The sequence below is a fragment of the Oratosquilla oratoria genome, chromosome 41, assembly GCF_046742065.1.
Source record: "Oratosquilla oratoria isolate Oo_2021 chromosome 41, ASM4674206v1, whole genome shotgun sequence".
Lineage (NCBI taxonomy): Eukaryota > Metazoa > Arthropoda > Malacostraca > Stomatopoda > Squillidae > Oratosquilla > Oratosquilla oratoria.
The window spans coordinates 20,950,057-20,967,831 of NC_134817.1; the positions used below are offsets into that span (position 1 = coordinate 20,950,057).

The following is a 17,775-nucleotide window of genomic DNA, read 5'->3' on the forward strand; positions in this document are numbered from 1 at the left end:
GAGATAGATGAATAGAGAGAGAGAGTGATTGGGAATGCTAGTTAAAGAATGATTGAAAGTAAAGATGAAACAGACGGGAAATGTTGGTACACGGTGCAATAGAACCGAGTTTAATCAGCATGGAGTGGAGGGGGATATCGGGGGTGAGAAGACGGGTAGGGAAGAGGGGGGGACCGTCGAGAGTACGACGTCTTACAAACTTTTAAACTTTATGTCTGATGGAATTGCGAGGATACAAGTCTTATGTAATACTGAGGATATTACAAAAATAATTTGTATGGTAAGATGTGAATAACATCCTGGGCGGATATAATCTAATTATCTAAAAATAACCCTTGTGCAAAAGAATGAAAAGCGACATTTGGTAGCTATACCCTGCAGCGCGAACGTTTGGTTGCCTTCCTGTCTGGACGCCAGTATAGTTGGACTCGTCCAACAAGTAGGTGCGTTTGAGAGTGCGTTACTAGTGTACAATGGATTACCTTACAAAATGCCCAAGATCATGGAATAGATAGTCAAAGGTAAGGCACATATTCTGGAATAGTAGTGTTATTGCTCAAGTTAGTTTTAAAATGTATGTCTTGTGAGTTAGGTATGCTGGAGATGGGTGTGTTATTGGGGGGGGGGGGTCAGGTACGAGGATCAGCCAAGAGAAAGCCCATGAAGAAGAGAAATCCATGAAGAATTACCTTCCTCGTGAAGATTGTTTGCATTTTATTTTTGTGTTGTACACACGTAGGCACAACAGTTGAACGTATGTAATCAACGACCAATGTATGTTACAACAATACAATCGGGAATGAATGCAAATTTATACGTGCAGTTCGTCTTTTTTTATTGTTTCCTCTTGTACTTTGTAGTGTAGGTCAACAGCAAGGATTGTTCAGTTAATTAATTTGCCCGTGTTAAGATCACTAGTTGTTGACAAACAGAAAGACTTGGAACCTTTGTGTTTTGGTCACGCCAATGTAGGTGAACAGTATACATGATCTCGAATATGTACCATAAAAATGCGGGAAATATTTAGTTTCGACCATGTGAGGAATATAGCAATAGAAAATTAAATATTGATTTTGTAAATACCTTGCTACAAGCTAAATATGCTAATGAACGAAGTCGGTAGCATAGGCTCGGGACGCCGTGTTTGTTATGGTAGATGCCGACGTCGAAAAAATGAAAGGATGATGAATTCGTCTAAGGTAAACTAAACCAAACTAACCTAACCGGTAAATATTTAGTTTCGACCATGGGAGGAATATAGCAATAGAAAATTAAATATTAATTTGTATACTCCGCAAGCTGAGAGAGTGGTTGAAAAGCCCGCGTCTCTCACGACGACGACAACGAGGACGAGCCGGATGACGATTTATTAAACACAGGTTAGGTTAGTTTAATTTAGTTTAGTTTACCTTAGAAGAATTTATCGTCCTTTCATTTCTTCGACGTCGGCATCTACCATAACAAACATGGCGTACCATTCGTCGTACACGACTTCGTTACTTAAGAAATGTGTTTTAGCACCTTTTTTGTTTTTCATTTCCGCACACAAAATTGCATATTACGTTGATACATTTTAATTTACAAAATTAATATTTAATTTTCTATTGCTATATTCCTCCCATGGTCGAAACTAAATATTTACCAAAAATGACGTAATGGCAGCTTGGAGTTGGACTAGAAAAATAAACCCAGAAATGGATGGCTGAATGAAATCGTCTGCAGACAAAACCAAGCGAACGCAGCTACTAGATAATTGAGAGAATGGTTGAGGGAGCGTTGTCGTTCAGGATAAAATTCATTGGCGAGAGCTAGAGAATGATCCAGAACGCGGGTGTGTTTGCATTACTGAGCATAAGGTTAAAGGTGGTTTCTCCGCGATGTAACCACAAGGCACGTGATCGATGCAGTTCTGAGCATGACGAGTGGCTGCATCCTTGAAATGTGTGAACAAGTAGTAGTGACTCTTGACTTTAACCTGGGCACATGGTTGTGACTGACTCAAATCCCAGAGCACGTGGTTCAGTTACATTGTCGAATGCTACTTGATGTGGACATGAATGTTTTTCTTTGGGCGATGCACTCCTCCCTAGATGAACCCGAGAACTCTTTGTTGAATTGTGCCACAACAATATCTCGTATACTATGTCAGCTTGGTGAAGACGGCAGGATAATGAATCGGCGTAGGTAAGAGTACAAGTTTGACTTTTCTAGGAAATTGTCTTAGTACATGTCCAGATGATACCAGTATATAAATTGGCATTTATAGTATCAGGTACTTTTCGCAACGAGAAATTTGACGCTCAAAATTACGCGTTGGCAATTGTGCTGCAGGTAGTGGCTTGCTGCGTAGTAGCAACAGGAACGAACATGCAAGCTCAGCCCTACAGGTTGAAGTTTCATAAAGCATTGTGACCGAGTGGTTTGGAGCTTAATCATAAGTAATATATATTCCGTAGAATTAAAGCTCCCTTGTCAATGTAAGACAAAGAAAAAATGCCTGAAACAATGATCCTATTTGACGGCTTGAAAAGGGACGAAACTTTGTGAATGTGGGAGGAGGTAGTAAAAGAGATGATACGTCTTTGTTGTTATTTTGTTCCTTGCTGCGAAATTTAAACGCGTCATCAGCTAGATATATCAGTAAAGTAAAATGAACGATTTAAAAGGGACGAAACTTTGTGAATGTGGGAGGAGGTAGTAAAAGAGATGATACGTCTTTGTTGTTATTTTGTTCCTTGCTGCGAAATTTAAACGTTTTATGGTCATCAGCCAGATGTAGCAGTAAAGAAAAATGAACGATTAGAACATACCTAAATCAATGTTGGTAACACTCATTTTGGAGTTCGTATGAATTTATTTGCAATACCAGTTGCATTTGTATAGTCGCTATTTTCCGTGTGCCCACTTACCTTCGTTGCAGTGACAGTGTCACATGCAGTAAACATCGGACTTGAAGAATGACCAAGATTTCGCCCCCAAGTTGCGAGTTTACTCCGAAAAGAAAAAAACAAACAAACAAATGACCAACGATATGTTCGTTGCTGGTAAACGTGCCTGACCTTCAAAATCAACCCAGGATCTAGTGGGTAGAGGTTCTGACAATCGAGCCCCCAGTTCACCGTTTTAATACAGAATAATTTGAGCAAATATGACATATGTGGAGGGAATTTTCACGAAAAGAAATAACTTCCAGCCACGAAGCCAGTGAAGAGTCAACTCCATACAACTCGATGGTCCATTTCACAGTTGGAATGTGAGTTGATACCCCTACCCCTCGCAAAGTTATTACTAATAATTAATTGGATCTTCTTCCCCCCTCCGTGAGATTGATTATTAATCTTAAACATTTTCTTTGTAAAGGTTGTCTTTTTTTTTTTGCAAAAAAAAAAAAGTAAGTCATACTGTTTGTATAAAATATTGTGGATTTGATTTTGCGTCAACGTAAATCCTGGTTGGAACCCAACAACTACTAGTCACTATTCCTACAAATGTATCAGAATACGCGAGTCATGGCTGAACCCCCCTCAAGGGTCGGAGGAAGCAGAAAGGTCTGTATCTAAAAGTGGGTGAGGACAGGTGTGATTGGGCATGTAGAGGTGAACGCGTGAGGTGTTAGGGGTTGTACGTGGAGGTTGGTGCAGATGACCGAGGTGTGGGTTGTCCTAGACAGGTGACCAGCCATTGTAGGCCATGTGAGTGACCGTTCAGTGCTTCAAGTGTTCATCTTGGATCGTGAAGGGGGAGGGGGGGAGTAGGGCGGGAGATGGAAGCTTGTGGAATGGCATGGAATGCTCAAGAACATGGTGAGTAGGTGGTTAGGTTATGAACATAGAGACTGACTGGTGATGATGGTTAAAGGGAGGGGGATTGGGAAGGATGGGGTGGAAGAGGTTGGGGGCAGGAGAGGTGTGTGTGTATTTGTGGGTTTCTATCCCCCCCCCCCACACACAATTAGCTACTTACCCTTTCTTGTGGTACCGGTATATCATGGTGATTCTCCATTACCCTTTAACATTGCGCACACACACACACACACACACACACACACACACACACACACACACACACACACGAACCACTGGAGATGTGCAATAGCTGCAAGAGAAACAATTCCATTACAGGAGCGGTAATGATGGAGGCTTAGGAACATTGATAAAAGAAAACCTGCCACCTGAAGTTTTCTGCCCAGTTGGTGTGTGTGATCTGTAAGAAGTGATGAACCATTTTCTGAGCATAGAGGAATGAGTGCGGTGTTTGTTGGACCTTTACAGAGATGAGTGGAATTAATGCAGGTGCTAGGAGTCTGCATGGCATTGCATCTCGATCATTTCATCCACCATGTGTTCTTCATTTCTCGTAGCTCGCCACGTGCTGGAGCGTAGGTGAATTAATCCTTACTTTGCAAAGATTGGAGAGATCGTGGGCTAATCTTTACCGTTATGAGGCAATAGATTTATTCTGCATTGTCAATGGACCAGACGCGATATTTGCGACGGGAAGTTCCAAGCACGGTATTTGATTCTTGCAGAAGTACAGGTAATTCCACACCGCAGATAGTTATTTGTGGCACTAAGAGAATTTGATACGACTGTGGGAGCTCGAGGGCATCCATATCTGATGTAGCAGATGTGAAAAGCAGTCACTTGGTAAGAGAGTGTCTCAGAAGTTGTTTTTTGCTCAGCGGCTTCGAAGAAATGGTAGATTTCTGTACTTCTCAACAGCCACCATATTCAATTATATTGACTTTTTTCTCGTCTCCCGCCCCTGCCTTCATTTTGGCGGTGACAAGCACACTTTCTCTCCAACTGCGTCATCAGGCTGTGGTTTCTCTGAAGGCACGTGGATAGAGCACAGCGCAAGAGCCGGACCGGGCAGAGGAGATGGGGTGTGTGTTTGTTGTTGTCCCTCCACTCCTACCTCTCCCTCCCCCTCTGCATCCCTCCCGTCTTCCGGTCGCCATGCGTTCTACACGTTGGCCTTTTACTGGCTGAATTTTACGAGTATAATGGCGTTTTTTTTCCTACCGTAATAGCACATTTTCAACCTAATGACCTCGTGCACCCGTGTACGCCCACGTTAGAACAAAATGTTTGATACTAGGATGATATTACGGTATTTTTCCATGTATATTATATTACGGTATTTTTCCATGCATTTTTAATTTTACAATGTATGAGACGGACATCATAGTGTTTCATACGGACACGCCTGTTAGGCTGCAATTTATCGCCAGTGTAGTTTTTGGATATTTTCACATTTCGGATGTCGGAAACTTTGGGAGGAGGGTTAAAATAATCTAAAATCCGGTGCCCTAAGCATCTTTTAGAAGACCCATATCCGCTAGTGAACCAGCAACGGCCTTTGTTTACAAGTGAAGATATTCTGTTGTCTTGGTAAATTAGTCGGACAATGTAGGGTGGTTTCTGCCTCTCTGGGAAGGGTTGCTGAGTATATAACTTTGTGTGTGAGGGTGTGTTGTAGATAAATCACAGAAATGCAATGTAATCTAATAATATGTTGGTAATCACATGGAACTAAATCCCAAGCACTTTTGTAATTCATATCTTCATGGGAGAGTGCGGACAAAAGGCGTAAAGATTGAATAAATTAAGAATGTATATAATTAGGAAATGTCATAAAGGATGATAAGATATCACAAGGTGTTTGTTAATAGGAAGGTCAAAAAGCGTATGTGATTAATAAATGCCACGGTATGTATAATAAAGCGAAGTCACAAAATATTTTGACCTTTGGAAAATTATTTGCAAATGTTTTGAATTATGAAATTCATATAAGTCCGTCATTCATTTGTACTAATGCCCATTTCTCTGCACTTTCCACATCTCTTAGAACAATATAAGCCGATGATCAGTAAACATTGCACGTCTTTCTTATTGGAATTGCTGGGTCTTGGCTACCACTACCCAAGACGGATAGTGTTGTTATTGAACTTCACATCTATCAAACATGATAGTGTCAAGTTGATATGTAGTTTTTCATCATGGCTTAGTACACTGGTTTTCCAATGTCGCACAAACAAAACACTTACGGACACGCAACATCAGTATAAAGAATATTGACCAATGGAAAAATAGAAATCGCGTCATTCCCCGTATAAAACAAATTAGATTGTTTAGGATAGCATTCACACGTCTTATAGCGTTGATTCTGTGTTATTTTTTACGAGTTGGTGATGGGTACAGTAACGTAAGTTTCTCGTATATGTACGGTTTCGTTTCTACTTGGTTGAGTGGGAGTAATGTCTATGCCAGCCAGAAATGGAGACGACGGGGAGAAATCCCTTCTGGTTGCGTCAATTTATTTTTCATACATACTCCCTTACCCCCATCCCTCACCCACTCCCCTCGTGCATCATCCATACACAGTCATTCTACATGCACCCCTATCTTCTCTCCTCTCCCGCCCCTCCTCCACAGACATTCCCCTCTTTCCCAATGCCCCTTTCACCCCATCCATCCATCTCATCCTTGGTCGCCCTCTCATGTTCACGCCTTCCACCTCTGCCTTCCACACCTCTTTTACTTATCTTTCTTCACTCATTCTTGCCATGTGTCCAAACCATCCCAATACTCTTTCATCAACCCTATCTCCCAACTCCCTTTCCACCCCCGTTCTCCTCCTCACCTTGTTTCTCACTGTATCTCAGGCATCTCATCCCAAACACATTCATACCCCTCTCTTCCTCTTATATGTTCCATGTTTCTGCCCCACACGGTACTGTCGGCACAACCACTCCTTAATACAATATCCTCTTAGCATCCATTCCCAAATGTCTATTACTCATTACACTTTTTTAATCCTCCAATGCATTTACTTGCTTCTCTCAATCTACATTGTACCTCAAACTCCACTCCCTTTCCCGCTACGTTCGCACCTAAGTATCTAAAACTATACCTCTTCCGGTCTCTCTCCCTTAATACTCACTTCCGGCCAGCTGCCACTTTCTCCCCCTGTGCATCTCATTACCTCAGTTTTATCCATATTTATCAACTTCCTTCTTTGCCACACCCTCCCAAACTCTGTCATTAGTTTCCCCAATCCTTCCTTTGATCCTGCTACAAGCGCAGTGTCGTCAGCAAACAACAACTGGCTTATCTCCCACTTTTCTCCATTTTCTTTAACCATCTCCAATCCCCAACCCATTGCCCTTGCATTTATCTCTCGCACCACCCTATCCATGTATAAATTGAACAGCCAAGGCGACGTAACACATCCCTGACGAATTCCCACCCTTACCTCAAACCACTCACTCTCTCCATATCTGATTCTAACACAAGCTCTACTACTCTCGTAAAAACTCTTGACTGTTCTTAAAAGCTTTCCTCCTATCCCATATATCTGCAATACCTCCCACAATGCCTTCCTGTCTACCCTGTCATAAGCCTTTTCCAAATCCATGAAAGCCCAAAAAAACATCTTTGCCTTTTCCTAATGTTTTCTCACATATGTCTTACCACAAAAATCTGATCCACGCAACCGTTGCCTGTCCTAAACCCACACTGAATATTAATTTTCCCTTTTCGCCTAACCCTGTGATGGGGGATAAGAATACTGTCACCAAGTCTCCATTGAGTCGTGTGAGGCAAAACGGGACGGGGATAGGACTAGGCAACCTTCGCGTAACCCCAAAGGACATTCACAAAAAAGTAAAGGCCACGATATACATTCCATAAATTTTATTTTCTGTTTCAAGATAGTTTTATACAATTAGATAATTTATCTCTAATTACCGAATAAGTTGTACATATATATCTGAAATATGTCGTAAATATTAGTACTCTTAACGTGTCTTCAGTTTCCTTCGGATCTCTTCCGAGGTGTGGACTACAACGATAGCGTTGGGCGTCACTGGGCTTGGATTCCAACCCAAATCCTCCATCGTTGGACGAAATTCATCTCCAGACTCTGAATCCAACCTGTCCGTTGACTAGTTTGACAGGACAGTCAGTTGTCAATGACGCCACGAGGGAGGAAGGGGCCATGGACTGGAAAAGAGGGCAGAACAATTGTGTTGCTGGACCCCGAGAGATCGCACAGTAGAGAGCAAGACAGGTGGGAGGACGAGTTAATTAAGTGTGCAGGAGTTAACGTGATGAAGGTTAGACATAGAATTCTGTTCGTGCCAGAGATTGTGAGAATCTTTTCTAGAGGTTTCAACCGGGAACGCGAACTAGGTTGACAGTACCTGGTCCGTCTCGTATTCACGTGGACCCAAGATCTGTTGGGTTTCGGTGATTTTTATCTACCCCCCAGTCATCGGTCTCCACAAGTTTTCTTGTCTTCCTCTACAATCTCGGTGTTGAACAGTGTTCTTAACTGACATACTATACAGGAACACAGTGCACATATTACCAGGATTTGTAATAATCAATCCAGGAGATTAAATCATTTTGTAGGGAGTTGCTCACCCGCAACTCTCAAAGGGCCCCTTGATCCAAGTTGATCGGGCGCGGTCGTCCCAAGGTCGTCCCGTCAGGCGCGTTAGCTGTGTGGTGTTTTGGCGGGAAATGAACAGTGATCCTTCTCCTCCCTCTCATCCCCTCCCTCCAGTGCTCTCACTGCAAAGACACGCACCCCTCCGCCTGCTTATGCGTATTGAGGATGGTGAAGGAAGTTTAGACGTAAATTAGTTGTAATCTATAGTCCCATACCGATTATCAAAACAACTTGTGGCGGGAAATGAACAGTGATCCTTCTCCTCCCCCTCACCCCCTCCCTCCAGTGCTCTCACTGCAAAGACACGCACCATGTGGCCACTCCTCTTCTCCACCCCTCCCTGCCTCCTGGTGAAGGAAGTTTAGACGTAAATTAGTTGTAATCTATAGTCCCATACCGATTCTCATAACAAGTGGTGGCGGGCACGTTCCATCGATCCATAGGCGCTTTCAGAAATTTTCGTATTATATACTGCCACATACACGCTTTGGCAATTAAATTTGTGAATGGGAAAAATGTGGCTGTTTACAAGGCTTCACAAAGGTCACGTTGTGACGACCGACAGACCAGGACAGATTGCAATGAAAACGTGTGGTTTAGGACCGCACCAAGAACATGCCGTGACTGAACGAAAGTGACATTGATAGGGGGCGTCGAGTGTGTCAGGAATACTGTCACCTTGTACAAAGTGGATCTTCCTTCTGATTGTTGTGTTGGACCTGAACGCGTGTCTTTACACATTTAGTCCGTTCTACTTGGGATTATATCGCAAAGCGTCATCCCGTGAACGCATCATAATACATATTACATTGAAGAACCTCCTATCTCAAGTTGGTGCCTTGTGTGGTCAATTTTGAATTTGTGTTCTCAAGTGTTAGAGAATGCAGGGCGAGGGAAAAAGCATATCTGATTGGATAAGAGAGTAACCATGGAAAATATCGTTGTGATTAATGAGATCATGCCTTAGCAACCTACTCTTAACTGAGAACAGATTTTGTATTTTTAGCCTCTCCGAATAGGGTACGTTTTCCAGACCACTTTCTTCCATTTACAGACTCGAGCAATCCTAGATCCAACATTAACTTGTGTCCCATAGTGAAGATGCATATTCCAATAATGGGCGAATGTGTGATAAAAATAATGGGACCACAAAGGAAGCAGCACGACTAATGGTAGCTTTAAGAATAGTATTGGACATTCGCCCAGCCTTTTGGTCAATATTTGCAATATGTTGATGAAATTCATAGATGTATCTATCACTTTTCCTAAGTCGAATGCAGATTCCTTCATGGGGAATATGAAAACAATTTGAATAACAGTTACCGTTGTGATTGATGGTGTTCCAAGGTATTGCCATCATGATCAATCTTGATGAAATACATTTATTATGATTCATATTTAAACCCTAGGACTTGGCAACATGTACTAGGATGTTAATAGCTGATTGACATGAGGCGAGATCATTGATGTTAGTTTTTTATATTAAGCTTTATCTTATAATGCAGCTTTAAGTAATCAGCGAAGATTTTTGTAGAAAAACAAATGTATGTAATATAATTAATATATAATAGGAAAAGAGGTGGACTGAGTACAGACCCATGAGAAACAACGCTATCTACTTTTCTATGGTTATGATAGTGGGCGACCACCACGCTCATATTGTGATTATCCAAAAAGCCCTTGATCCAGCTGAGAATGCCTCTGATACCTAGTAAGTATGATTTGATAATCAGTATATCATGGCAAACTACATCAAAATACGCAGAGAAATTGAAAAGAATCAAATCCACAATAAAACCAGAATCTAGTTATTGTGTAATATCATTATGGATTATAAAAAATTATTTTTGGTAGAAAGGCCTGCCCAGAAACCAAAGTGGTCATTGGCATTGATATTAGTTTCCATGTAGTACAATTATAGATTTGTTTATAATTCGCTCCATCGATTTAACACTTAGGGAGTAGTCCTTAATCCTTCCGTCCTCACCTCTTCTCGGGCCGTTCCACGACCTTACCCGCAAGTGATCCCATGGGACACGGCGGCCCCCCCCCCCCCCCCGACCCAGCCGCGTGACTCGACCCAGAGTTTCCTTATGGCCCACGGTCAGGACAAAGCCTCCCTGAGGACACACAGGACACACACACAGTACCAGCATCGGCTAGCGATGATTAACCTGCACCTCGGCCAGCCACATGATGATGAACACCGGATTCATTGAGGAACTGCGTAAGAGCGTTCTGCCTCCGACTTTCCACGCATTACACTTGACCTCACGCCAATTGAGAGCCCTTGTATATAAAGGCTGGGCGAATGCCTAATACACTACGGGCTCACACATAAAGCCCGTGGGAACACTGTTCCCAAATTAAACAGAACAGCCGAAGATTTACATCTGCTCCTTGCGTTCTCACACACACACACACACACACACACACACACACACACACACACACACACACACACACACACACACACACACGCACCCGCAAGCAAACACGTCTTGAAACTCATAGTCGTCTCCACCTTTTCTCGCCCTTAGAAGCAAGCTATCATTATTGGCGCTCAATATTAATATCTAAATAAACAAAATTTCAGAGCCTCAACCACCGAAGTGAAAGAGATAGTTCTGTAATTGAGAGGATCATAACGGGAACCCTTTTTGAAAATAGTAACAAGGTATATATATATATATATATATATATATATATATATATATATATATATATATATATATATATATATATATATATATATATATATATTTTAAGGAAGGATGAACAGAACATTTTGTAAAGAGGATAAGCCAATTGAGATGTACATGCGTTAAGAAAACGGGGATGGATTCCAACAGGCCCCATCGAGGATGATCTATCAAGCTTGCCAATTGCTGAGAATACATCATCAATAAAAAATATCACATTAATAAGGCATTCTACGAGCACCGGGTGGGAAGATGGAGAATCAGAATTATATGAAGTAAAAACTGATGCCTAGTGTAAAAATCAGAACTGTATGAGGTAATAAATGATGCCTAGTGTAACCAGTAGCACAGTATAAGAAGACTATATTGAAGAATCAAATAATAAATGTGAAAACTTACTGAAACAAGTTAGAACTGCGATGTCGTGTATACATGTGAAGTTTTGAATATATATAGCACGCGGTATAACATTACGGTTAGTCAGCGTCTTTCTCTTTCCGTGATTGTGTGCATTGAACTAATACTTACAGATGGCTGCATATTCAACAGTTTGTACACTGCCTCTACAGATTTTCTTCCTGCGTCTTTTAGATGTAAAGGAATTCTTTCTATTTCGCAGTCGTATGTATGTGCTTGCACGTGTTTTTTTTTATAATATATATATATAATGAACACACGCACACACTCACACACTTCTTAGAAGTCCGTCGTCGTGGTCGACGATGCCACGTTTACTATTGATGACTATTACTGATTAGAACTGCGGTGGTTGTGTTGGCCAATCTTGGACAAGTAGATCCGGCTACAGATGTCGCATGGGGAGTTGTTTACAACATCTGATCCCACATCTTGTTGCTGACGTCGACGATATCGAGCTGGACGTCTCTGATGCGCCACTCGAGTCCCTCCGTCCTCTAGGGTTTCAGTGCCTTGGCTGATGGTTCTTCGCCAGACTGTGGGATCCATTGGGAGGTTCTCTCATGTTGTCCTGTGGTGGTTATTTATGGTTCAAACCCCGTCTTAAGCCTTGGTGACATTTTATAGCTTTGTTTTGAGTGGTCCGCCTCCGCTCTAACGGTTATAGCATAGACTCTATTCCACTGTTCCCCTTCCATGCTCCTCCGACAAGCCCAATCATCAAAGGATTACAAAGGCGGAGCATGCCGACAGGAGACCTTTTGATCCATATCTAGGTCGGATGCGAAAAAAATCATATTAATAATAAGATAATAAATAAAAACTATAATAATGTAAATAACAAATAAAATACATAAATAAATGCATGGCTATAATTAAATAATAAACAAACAGGTAAATAGTAAATAATAATAAATTGACATATAACTAATAATAAATGAAAATCAGACAGGCAAATAATAACAAAACAAAAACAAATAATATAAGATAAATTATAATCATTACAGCATCTTACTTAGGTATTTATCTAAATGATTCTTAAAGCTTCGAACTGAACTACATTGCAGGAAGTTTATTCCATTCATTAACTACACGGTTGGCAAAGTTGTTTCTACCTACTTCCAAATTGAATCTATTTCCGGACAGTTTGAGACCATTGTTTCTTGTCTGATTCTCATTCAATGTGAAAATTTTGTCACTTTTGATATTGTCAATTCCCTTCAAAATCTTAAAGACCTGTATCAAGTCACCTCTGAGTTTACTCTTTTTTAGGGAAAACAAATTAATGTGCTTTAGTCGATTTTCGTACGATTTATTTTTGATATTTGGAATCAGTTTTGTGGCTCGCCGTTGTACTTTTTCCAGTCTGTCAATGTCTTTAATGAGATTCGGTGACCATACGGAAACAGCATATTCCAAATGTGGACGAACTATCTCTTGCAAAGGGTCGAAAATTGTTTGGAATGGGAGTGTTGTCTGCCTGGGAGCTCGCTAGGAGATATTGTGGAAACTGGAGACGGCGTAGGAATAAAGCAAACTATCCATCGTGGAACAGTTGGTAGAGTTCCCGGATGCCTCTACGGAAGTCCGGGGTCGAATCCCGCCCAGGGCTGAAATAATTTCAGTATAGCTGCACTGCGGGTTGATACTCGAACTCTCGTGGGCGGGGAGTTTTGTGTGTGTGTGTGAGAGAGGTGCATTACCCATAGATCGGTCATATACGAGCTCTGAGCTCTTCCGGAAGGTAAATGGATGTCGATCACGAGTCCAACCCGTGATCCAAAGACCAAGACCATGGTGAACCACACAGACTGGCAATAAGAACCCCATTCATACGTGTTAACAATATACTTTGTTCAGCTATATACCAATTCTGAGTTTGCAGGTGGCTTTATTTAGGTGCGTGGGACATTTTCCCAGCCCTGGGGGGTCGCTATGCTTTCCTTTTATCAAACTTATTACAATATAGATTACCAACCAGTAAAAAAGAAAAAATATAATAAATAGCTTATGAGACCAGTGGGATCATGGTAAAACGTTGAGGGTGGCGGGGGAGTGGGCGTGGTTACAAAGGTAGATTTAAAAAGCTATGTAAATTTTAATAAGTATTTTTCCCGAATTTTTTACGGGTCACTGTGTAAGCGAATCAGATCGTCTGTCGTTAGCTTCGGTAAGGTAAAACGAAAACGTCACGTCACCGCGAAAGGCGAAGTTCTATATAATCGGGAAGTTTGTCGGGTACCTTGTTACGATCTCGGATACCTAAGTAACTCGCTGTAGAACACTCAAGGTGACTCAATTATTCTGAATTAGTCTACAAATTGCGCTGACGTGGAGAAATTGATTCGGCTTACTTGTTAACTTGCCAAATTGAATTCAATTTCCTTATTCTAGGAACCAGCTGTGCTGTGCAGCTTCCTTGTCGGTGCTTCATTGCATGGTCTGGACCTGCACGTAATTAGTTTATAACACGATTATTATTTTCCCATACCTCCATCACGTGGTAAGGCTTCATTATTTCAAATATGACTAGAATCGTCTTGTTAGTGTCCTCATGACGTCATATCGACGAGATAGAAACTTTTCCAGGTCACCAGTTTCGAAATGGTCTTGCACGGACGATAAGGCTGAGAATAGCTTTCTTGCACATGACTGTTCCCAGGGTACCGGTACAAACATGCTCCTGGTGGGCAACAGGGATCATTGGACACCTTTTAAAGGTCAATGGGACAGCAATGAATACATACCGTATTTGCTGGAGTATAAGACGTACCCCCTATCTAACAAATATATTTTGTGGACGAAAAATAGTATTTTCATCATAGATTTATTGAAAGGTGTTTTAAGGTGATTTTGTAAGGAGATTGTATGATTCTGTGCATCCGTAATATGGTTGTAATAGACGTAGGGCAATTTTGATACATTGAAGAAAAAAAACGCGTCTTTACGCCGACAAATACGGTACATGGAATAACAATATACAAAAAATGAATCTATGAGGAAATTCCTTTGTGGACGAATTAAATAAAGACCCCTTCTATGTGTGTATTTTTTTTGTCATGCAAACATTTATTTCGGAAATATTTTTCAGTAAGATTAAAGAAACACGCAGGCACGATATGACATGAAACTTGTTATGACCAATAACTCCTAACCTAACCAAACCATTCCATAGAAAAAAATAACTTTTCAAATAGACACACAAAATGCGTTTGCGTATTACTGGAACAGAACACAAATTCCCTGTGCTGTATGTATACATTATAAAGATTGTGTGTGCCTGCAGTCTGATCGATGAATCATCCACTCATCGTGAGTGTTATATGAGAAAATTACGATGAAATTAGATTCTCCCTCCACCCTCTCCTTCTCTAGGCTGAGACGAGGTTGCGAAATGCTGACGTGGCAAATCTTCCCATGAAACAACTGTTCGATCATCCTTGTGTATCTTGGGAGTATGTAACTAACCCACCAAGGCCTTTGTTGGAATTTTAGGGCAGAAAACCACCGCGGTCAGGCCTATCGTTTATTTTTTTTTTCCGCCATCCAGAAGATAAATTATGAAGGAAACGATTTGTCGCGTTTCCACATAGATCCTCATCACGCATCACACGCACTCTCTCTCTCTCTCTCGTTTGTTTCTTTTTTATCTTATTTCTTTGTGGATGACACAACACTTTCACAAGAGGACATGACGACTAAACGGGTTGACCGTACCATCTTCGTTTACATTGTGTGCATGTGTGTTTGTGTTTGAGAGAGTGGGTAGCATATTCCAGTTGTAATTTCACCTCGGTGACGACATCTTATAAGACTTTAAAACGCGCTTTATGGCCAATAGGAAATGGTCCCTGCATCAGACAACTGCAGGAACTTCAGGCCCCTCTCTCTCTCTCTCTCTCTCTCTCTCTCTCTCTCTCTCTCTCTCTCTCTCTCTCTCTCTCTCTCTCTCTCTCTCTCTCTCTCTCTCTCTCTCTCTCTCTCTGCATTTTCCTAGTTATATTTTACGGGAAGGGAAGCTATGCTCGTATAGTCCCGTGTGTGTGTGTGTGTGTGAGAGAGAGAGAAAGAGGTTACTATGGTATTGGATCACGTGTTGGACTCGTGTGTCAAGATTTGTTAAGGTCAGTGTTTGTGGTGATTGGTTTGACGACACCTCCAACATCATCACCACTGGTTGCTACTAGAGGTTGATACTAGTCGATACTAGTTTTCGTCATCGCATCGCACGCTGGGCCCTTCTCGAGCCATAAAAACTCTCTCGACCCATATGCTGTTCTGCTGAAGTTGCATTTCTGAAATGGACACGTGATGGGATGTTTACGAAAGAGGCATGTGTTCCCATTGGTCATTTGTGGTATACAGAGAGAATCTTAACCAACCATAATAAGTTGTAGGAGGAGCCTATATCATTCCGAGGTTTTCTTATAGCAAGCAATAGTTTAAATTTCAGTCTTCAGTCTTCTCTCTTAAGAAATCAACCCAGTGTCAAGTTCAGTCTTATCTGGAATTTCAGTTTATTCATATAAACGTTAAATAGTCTATTCGTGACTCGAGTAGTGCATCATGAACCTTGAAGCATCCTCGCAAACCAGAGAAAGGTCTGTACCAGTTAAAACATAGTCCAGCCTCACACACCCGCACATTCGTACACATCAGTCATCTATTTTGAATATAAATTAATATCACATAATAATAAAAGTCACATACTTAGGAAACATTAGTCTCATTCACCACCAAATGTGAAGTGATAATTTCTTGTACATACGTTTGTTCGTGTTCCTTGTTATTCTAGTTATCTTGGCCACAGCTACCACTTACATATACTTATTCATATTTATTCGTAAACAAAGAGCACATGTTGAATAAAGAAAAAAATACTGTCTCCATGCCGTCGTCCTTGGCAAACTTACATGGATCTTGAAAGGATTGTTGTCAGTGAAGGGTGTTGTTCGTTTTACTGTAATTAAAAAAAAATCTTTGGTGTTTGTTTCTTTTTATTTCCTAACATACTCCACGTCCATTGAGGAAAGCATCTCGGTATTCTCATAGACTTGCACGCAGCGTGAGTGTTGCAATAGTGAACCCAAAGAACTCGGCATTACCCAAACAATTCTGTAGGATTCTCCAATGTCTTAACATAGATGTGATCAATCTTCAGCATTGTTATCCCAAGTCCATTGCTGCTCTCGTCCCTGAGACTAAGAACGAACCGTCCTCAGTTATCAGAGTTTTGCAAACAACAGGAAAGAAATGTTAAAAGTCATGGTTTCAGAGACGTGGGGAGCGAGATAGTATGAAAGTGGCAGTTGCCGTTAAGTCTATCGAAATAAACATCACGTGGGGACGGTTTCAAGTACATAGTCATGATACACATGACTGAGTCGAGTGAGAGGAATGGGAGAAGGGAAATGTAAGAGGAGATTTGGTCCACCTTCTTAAACTTTCTAGTATTTAGGGACCCCCACCCTCCCTTCTTCCCACCGTTACTCTTTATTTAATCTTGGTCATTTGCTGGGTGCTTCCTCCATACGGACACCAAAAGAAGCAAATCGGAAATTGAATTGGGGATACTCCCATTGATGGCCAGTAGTATTCAGACAAACTCGAGGCTCACCTGGACGCTCGCCCAGACCTTCCCCGGCCATGACCTGGGAGACTAAATCCGAGCGGCAGATATAGAAGGGCCCTAACGGGCTCTGAAGCCAGAGAGAGCATGCCTGGAGTACCGACCTCCAGCCTCGTAGACAATCGCCTTCGATCGCACAAAGCTTGCCAAGAACAGCTGCTCACCAGGGGAACTGAAAGATGCCGCACAGACAGCGATTGAGGCAGCAGAGGAACATGGCGGACTTGTTTACTACTTAGACGGCACTGCGGAATCTGAGAACGGCATCAGAGGAGCAAGGTTATACTCTGCACTGCAACGTACACCGCTGTATAGCGCACATGAGATAACTGCTCGACCTTGCAAACATGAGTGGCCATACAGAATAGACAGAAACATAAGTCACTCACAAGGACCGGTTGGTGATGTGTTCGCGTTCGTGTGTGTAGGCGAGCGAAGAGTTTGTGACGTATGTCGTATGCTAATGACGTTGGACGTTTTTGATTGGTTTTATGTGTGATTTGATTGGTGTATAGTTGTGTAAAGGGAGGAGTTTGTGTTGCTTGAGATTTTTGTAGATGGGTATGGTCT

The 17,775-nt window shown here is 41.6% G+C and overlaps 1 protein-coding gene across 10 annotated transcripts in view; it reads left to right on the top strand.

Annotated features, from left to right (window-relative positions):
• The first annotated feature begins 421 nt into the window (after positions 1-421).
• LOC143021020 (uncharacterized) overlaps positions 422-17,775 on the top strand; it is a 162,103-nt gene continuing 144,749 nt past the window's right edge. For 9 of the 10 annotated variants that reach the window (XM_076178175.1, XM_076178180.1, XM_076178177.1 and 6 more), the window contains exon 1: positions 426-521. The gene's annotated coding sequence lies outside the window, so the exon portion shown is untranslated. Of the gene's footprint in view, positions 522-17,775 lie in introns of all 10 variants that reach the window. The other variant, XM_076178172.1, reaches the window with a different exon arrangement.